This window comes from Cydia strobilella, chromosome 21, assembly GCF_947568885.1.
Source record: "Cydia strobilella chromosome 21, ilCydStro3.1, whole genome shotgun sequence".
NCBI lineage: Eukaryota > Metazoa > Arthropoda > Insecta > Lepidoptera > Tortricidae > Cydia > Cydia strobilella.
In genome coordinates, this window is record NC_086061.1 from 10,759,153 (window position 1) to 10,766,701 (window position 7,549).

Consider the following 7,549-nt stretch of genomic DNA (forward strand, 5'->3'; position numbering starts at 1 on the left):
CATTAAGTATTACATTACATTTCACACACGGATAACAAACATTACGTTACACTCGAGGGCCTAGCGTCCATCACCTCACAGAACCTCAAGCATTCGTTTCTCACAGCCACCCATCGCCATGCAATCAAATCGCATTCCGGTGCTGACGCCAAGAGCGCATTAAGTAGAGAGAGAGCGCGCGGCAGTGGCGAGTTTCTTCGCGACACAGTTCGCGCAGCCGGCACAGCTAAATGATACACTGAAGAGAAGCCTTATAGGGCGTTCTTGTCGAGATTCTCGTACGTAGGTGCCCAGAAAGCAGCGGTGCTGACAGCCCGGCCCGTTTATCAAAAGCTTGTAGTTTATAATACAAGTGGAAGTCCCTTTCTAACAAAAGCTGTCAAAAACGGACTTCCACTTGTATTACAAGCTACAAGCTTTCGATAAATGGGCCCCAGGTCAGATTCAAAGCAGGAGTGCGGGCACGCGGGGCAATGTCAACCTAAAACACACACACACTCAGTGATACTGAACTACACGACATAGTGATACTGAAATATTTATTTAACATCTTGTAACTTATTAAATATATTAATAACGGGTCACTCACGTGTTTTAAGTCGAAAACGCTCGACATGTTTCACTCCGTACCAAGGAGCGTCATCAGGAGCTTGCGTCGACGGTGACGGACCGGCGCAGACTGCGGGCCGCAGCCCTCCGCGCCCGATGACTCGGCGCGGGCGCCGGTGGTGGCAGGGGGGGTGAGGGGGGGGGGGGGCTCCTGATGACGCTCCTTGGTACGGAGTGAAACATGTCGAGCGTTTTCGACTTAAAACACGTGAGTGACCCGTTATTAATATATTTAATATGTCTGTGTCTCACGGAAGTTTTGTTATTAAAATCTTGTAACTTATATGTTGAACAAATAAATCTTTGAATCTTTAAAATAAATTTGTTTAATTAATTAGTTTTAAACTAGTTCCCCACTAAAAATCAGCGCTATGGCTTGCTGTGGTAATATGCCGCATAGGTATCCAGTTTAGTGTATTTTTTGTGTAATAGTTTATTTCATAGTATTATTGAATGTCATACAAAACCGTTAGCGTCCCAGCGTACACATGTATATGCAGGGGTGTTAAGCTAATAGTTTTGGTGACCGTACATTTGAAGAATCGTTTCATATTTACCAGTCGCTTTGAAGTTTGCTTGCTGAAGGAAAACATCACGAGGAAACCTGCATAAAATAAAAGTAATTTTAAGGGACACAACATTCAACCAATATCTCTTGTACAATGAGATCGACATTCTCGCTCTTGTAATATTGGAGTGACAGAGATGGGGATATTTACACAAATTTCGAAGGTCGCGGTGCGCACAGCGGCTGGAGGCTGCTGCATGTTGTGATAATATGTGCCATTCTCAATCAAAAGGGTACTTATTGTCGGTTGTCAAAGAGGCGCTATTCCCATATAGCATTAATTTGAAATCAACCTTATCGCCAAGCGACAATACCTTTTGGTTGAAAACGTCACATATAAAGAGTGACTATGAGATGAGATAGAGGGAGATGGCGCTGTCATCGGAGTTCACTTCACCTCCGTATTTATAAAATGTTTAAAAATAAAGTTTTAATATAATCTAATAAATCTAGTGCCCAATATGCCATAAACAAGTCAAAATTTAAGCACAAGTGTTTTCATACATTTTTATACAAGTTAAAAATGGATATTTACGTGTTAAAATACGGAGAAGAAAAACATAAACAACATTACTAAAGAAACATTAAGACAGTGCATTTGTGAGACGTGCAACAAAAATACTGTGAATTCGTGCAAAAATAGTGTTAAACATTAATTCAGTTACCAAAATATTGTGAAATTCCAGTAAATAATACAAACTAATAAAAACGATTTGTGGTCGGTAGAACTCAAAACATAAAAGTGAACTCTCGATTATATTTGAAGAAGCTGTATGCAATTTTTCGCAAATGCAAAAATAGTGTTAAACATTAATTCAGTTACCAAAATATTGTGAAATTCCAGTAAATAACACAAACTAATAAAAACGATTTGTGGTCGGTAGAACTCAAAACACAAAAGTGAACTCTCGATTATATTTGAAGAAGCTGTATGCTATTTTTCGCCCATGTCGTAATGTCCACTTTGGTTCAGTGGTACCTAGAGCGCTCTTAAAATCTTGCAGTGCGCCGTAGAAGTCGGTTCGAACCTTAGCTCCGACACCACTTTTTTATTTTTTTTTCTGCACAGTGCGCCGTGGACTTTTTTTATTTTATTTTTTGGTATTTATTTTCACACAAACAAGATATTGTAAAATGTTGACACGGAGTAAAGACACCGAGAATAAGTTACGAGTGGCTCTAATTGAGCTTCAGAAATCGAAAGAAACGTGTGATAAGTTATTAAAAGAAAGAGAAGATGGCGAAATCGAAATTAAGATAGTTTTGGAACGCAACGCTGCCCTAAAAAGTGAACTGGCAAAAAATGACGCCATTCTAAAAGACTTATCCAAACAAAGCGATGATTTACAATCGATAATTGACACATATGAACACTATACCGATGCTGAGATTTATGAAAAGTCCCTGTCTCGCATAACCGACCTTGAGCAACAATTAACCGAAGCTCAAAAGAAACTGTTTAGTCAAAAATCACGTATTGAAGAATTGGAGCATGCATCTACCATGTTACTATTCAACGAGTTAGTTATCTCTAGGGAACATCCATGCGAGCCAACCATCGAAATTGACCTCACCTCGGCTAACACTAGTAGCGGCTCCATGAAAAATGACAAATTTGGGTCGAAGAAAAGACACACAAAACCTAAATATATAAGAAACGACTGCTTGAAAAGCAGCATTCGGTATAAACTAAGCCTGCAAGGTAAAACACAAAGGAATGTTATCCTTAGGAAGAAAATAAGCAAAATACAACAGCAGTATAGGCATGATATTAGTGATCTTGAAGCCCAAATAAAAAGGCTGCAGTCAAACATGGATTCTACATCAATAAAGTACTGTACAGCTCAAAAAGAAATTAAAGAATATATAGGAGCTCTGAAGGTGCTTACTGCCGAATTAGGGGCACGCGAGAACCAGCCACGTGAGTCATTCTCGCTACCCGCCAGACACACGCCGATGAAGCCAGCCCAAGGGAATACAGACCAACATCATCGGCTTGTGGGCTCGAGATCGTCATTGGCAGGTGAATCTTTGAGAGACGGAGAGCCGAAACCGGAACCGAAATTTCAACCTATTGTTACAGACGCTAAGAGTGTTTCAACATGTAGTAATAACGAAGTTATAGTATTCTCAGATGAACTAGGCAGAGGTCTAGGAAAATTACTAAAGCAAAATTGTCCCAACTATAAAATTATGAATTTTTGTTATCACGGTGCAAACATACTAACGCTTGTAGATAAAGCGCTTAAGCATAATTTATCCCATTTTCAGGACAAAACTGTAGTATTTTTGTGTGGAAACAGTGGTAATTATACTAACATTAATGAAAAACAAATCAAACACTGTTTTAGTCTCCTTTTGAAGCTCTACGATGATTCTAAGTTAAAAAATATAATTTTGTCGACATTACCGTATTCATCTGATTCCCTATATAATAAGGATATTTACAAAATAAACAAGCTGTTGTATAATTTGACAAATTTCCACAAAAATGGTTTTTATTTATTTGATATTAATAAATTTCTTTGTGACCGTACGATGACGTCGATGACGTATAATGAGTATGATAACTTTTATAACAATGTATTTTGTACACATAAAAACAAGCATATTACCGCCAAATTATTATGTCATGTAATTAAAAATGACTGCTTTCATGAATGTAAGACAAGCCTGATCAGAGTAAATATGGAAATAGTAGAACCACTCAATCTTAATAAAAGTTTAAACTGAAAGAGTCGACAGCGCCCGCGACCGTAACCGCGCGCCCCTCCGCGTGCCACCCCGGTCCGAGCGGCCGCCAGCTTCTAGCGGAACTTTCTTACTTAGCTGATAATACTGAAACATTTCTTAATACTAGCCGTAGCATTGATGTTAAGAACAGCCCTATGACGGAGCTAAGCCAGGACATGACCGATAAGTCAACAATTAATGTAAAATCGACAAATAAATGTATATCAAAATTACGCATTGTGCATCAGAACATTCAGGGTATGTTAAGTAAAGAATTAGAAATTGAACTTTTTTTGAACCATAATCAAATTGATATATTATGTGTTACAGAGCACTGGCTCAGCAAACATCAACTCCTTTTTGGCTTTAACCATCACAAAGTAGCTAGCTTTTTTGCCAGAGAAGTCTCATGTCGCGGTGGTTCCTTAATAATTATTAACAAAAATATAAAATACAAAGAACGAAAAGATATTGTTGGTTTATCGGTTGAGCGAACTGTTGAGATCGCATGCATAGAAGCAGGGCGATTTATTGTTCTTAGTGTATACAGACCCCCGGCCTCTTCGTATGACTTATTTGAGGGCCAATTGGATGAAGCCTTGCGTAAACTCAATGGTACAAATAAACACATTATAGTTTGTGGGGATTTTAATGTAAATTTATTGGTTGATTCTCCTGAATGTACTAAAATTAAATCCCTATTTTTAAGTCATAATCTTGTTAACCTTTTTATGTTGCCCACTAGAATCACTGATACTTCTTCAACTTGCATTGATAACATTTATTCTAACATAGAACCACTTGAAAAATATATTATAAACAAATTGAGCTCTGATCACACTGGTCAATTAGCAGTGTTTCGTGATATTAAAAATGTTACTGTTAAAAATATTCAAAAAGAGTGTGTCCATGTAAACGAAGCTCGCCTTAAGGCTTTTAGAGAGAATATTTCAGACAAATTACCTAGTATACCTTATAGTAACAATCCAAATGAACTATATAACTCTTTGTTTAAACTGATCCGATCAGAATATGAAAATGTATTTAAGTCAAAAAAGGTAAAGGCTGCTGGTAAACTCATGTTCAGTGACTGGGCGACTGCGGGAGTCCACAAAAGTAGACAAAAATTATATGAGCTTTATGAAGAGAGAACTTTCAACACGTCTAAAAAATTTGCTGATTATGTTATAAATTACTCAAAGCTGTTCAAACGGGTTTGTTTTGTTGCTAAGTCCAATTATATTAACAAGAAAATTGGAAATAGTAGTAACGTCCCAAAGACAACTTGGCAAATAATAAACAACGAAACAGGGAAAAATGTTTCTCCTTCCACCAGTTACCAATTACACATAGGTAACCAAATCTTAAATAACGAGAACGAAATAGCTACAGCCTTCGAAAAGTTTTTTACTGAAATTCCTGTAACAACAACTCGGCTCTTAAATTCATCTTCTGCAGTTGCTGAAACTCTGCTCAAAGAAAATATAACTGAAAGCAGCACTACTTGTAAATTTAATTGTGTCTCACCATCGGATATATGTAAAGCCTTTAAACTACTTAATATGAAAAAGTCAATAGACATTGATGGCTTATCTGTATACATGATTAACTCAATAATAGAATTAATTCTCGCACAACGTATCAGCATTGCGATACAGCGGGGAAATGCCGCCAGCATCCTTGGTACAATGCCTCAAGGGCCTATTTTAGATTTAAGCTAGTTATTAATTTCGTTTACGTAGTACCACTGTATATATCTTGTATGTAAATAAATGTATTTTATAATAGATTATATTGCTCCATATCTGTCACAAATATTTAATAATTGTATCGAAAGTGGGCAGTTTCCTGATCAGTTGAAGTGCAGTAAAGTCATACCTTTGTTCAAAGCGGGAAGTCATTCTGACCCTACCAATTATAGACCAGTCTCAATTCTCCCGACTTTGAGCAAAATATTTGAAAAACTTCTACTACATCAGTTACAAAATTATTTCTATGGTAATAATCTAATGGATAGTACACAATTTGGATTTACTCGCGGTCGTTCAACAACGGATGCAGGTGTTCAAATAATAAAGCATATTGTTGAAGCTTGGGAGGGGTCACAGGATGCGCTTGGCGTTTTCTGTGACTTATCCAAAGCATTCGACTGTGTACATCACGACACCCTGATCAGGAAGCTACACCACTATGGAGTTGGAGGGTTGGAACTTAAGCTTCTGGAATCATACTTAAGTGATAGAACTCAGAGGGTGACTGTAAATGGTACAAGTTCATCTGGCAGCAAATTGAAAATGGGTGTCCCGCAGGGTTCAATTTTGGGCCCTTTTCTATTTCTCGTTTATATTAACGATTTGCCTCACCTAGTACGCAACAAACATGACCTTGTACTGTTTGCTGACGACACCTCGTTAGTATTTAAAATTTACCGACAGCAAACAAATTATAATGATGTTAATGCTGCTATATCTAGTGTTGTGGATTGGTTTACTGCTAATAATCTTCTCTTGAACGAAAAGAAAACTAAGTGTGTGAAATTTGTATTGCCTAATGTTAAACCGGTAGTTTCGAGTATTAAAATTAATGATGAACCTTTGGTTTTTGAAGATTCGACTGTCTTCTTGGGTATGAGTTTGGATGCCAAACTACAGTGGGGATCTCATATCCGTAAATTGTCTAATCGGCTCAGTTCTGCCTCATTTGCAGTCAAAAAAATTAGAACCCTGACTGATGTGGATACGGCTCGACTGGTCTACTTTGGCTATTTCCACAGCCTAATGTCATACGGCATCCTTTTATGGGGGCACGCTGCAGATGCTAATTGTATCTTTATATTGCAAAAACGGGCGATTAGAGCTATTTATAATTTGGGATGCAGGGTCTCCTTAAGAGACAAATTTGGAGAATTAGACATTTTGACATTTGCGTCGCAATACATTTATGAAAATCTATTATACGTGCAGAAAAATAAACACATGTTTAAGAAATATTGCGACATACACAACAGAAATACAAGAAACAAAGAGAAACTTGTACCTACTACAACTAGACTTCAGAGGATAAGTAAATCTTTCATTGGCCAATGTGTTCGTTTTTACAACAAAATTCCTTTGGATATTCAAAGTTTGCCATTAAATGAATTTAAATCGGTCATTAAACGTAAGTTGTGCAAAAATGGATATTATAAAATATCAGACTATTTAGAAGACGTTAACCCTTGGAGTTAATAAGTATGTGCATAGTGTAACATAGATAATGTTATTTAATATTTAATTTTTAAGTAAATACAATTGTTTGACGTCATAAAGAGATTGTAAAATCCTATTATGAAAATAAACGATATGATATGATGATATGTAATCCTGGAATAAAAAACCGACCGTCAGCTGGTCACATGAACATGTAAAAAAGAAAATTTGATACTTTGTCAGATGATAGTTTAGATGCTATTGATAATAAAACAAATCGTCAGCCGGTTGTATCGCGGTGGAAAGACCGTGTTACGCGTTTCAGTGGCTGCCATTCCTCAACCCACCAACGGAGCGGCAGCTGACGTTCACGAGGGTTCATCATACATAGCCGTTAACTGCTATACGAGATTTCGCCCGGGAGGCGATGACTGACGAAATTTGCGCCTGG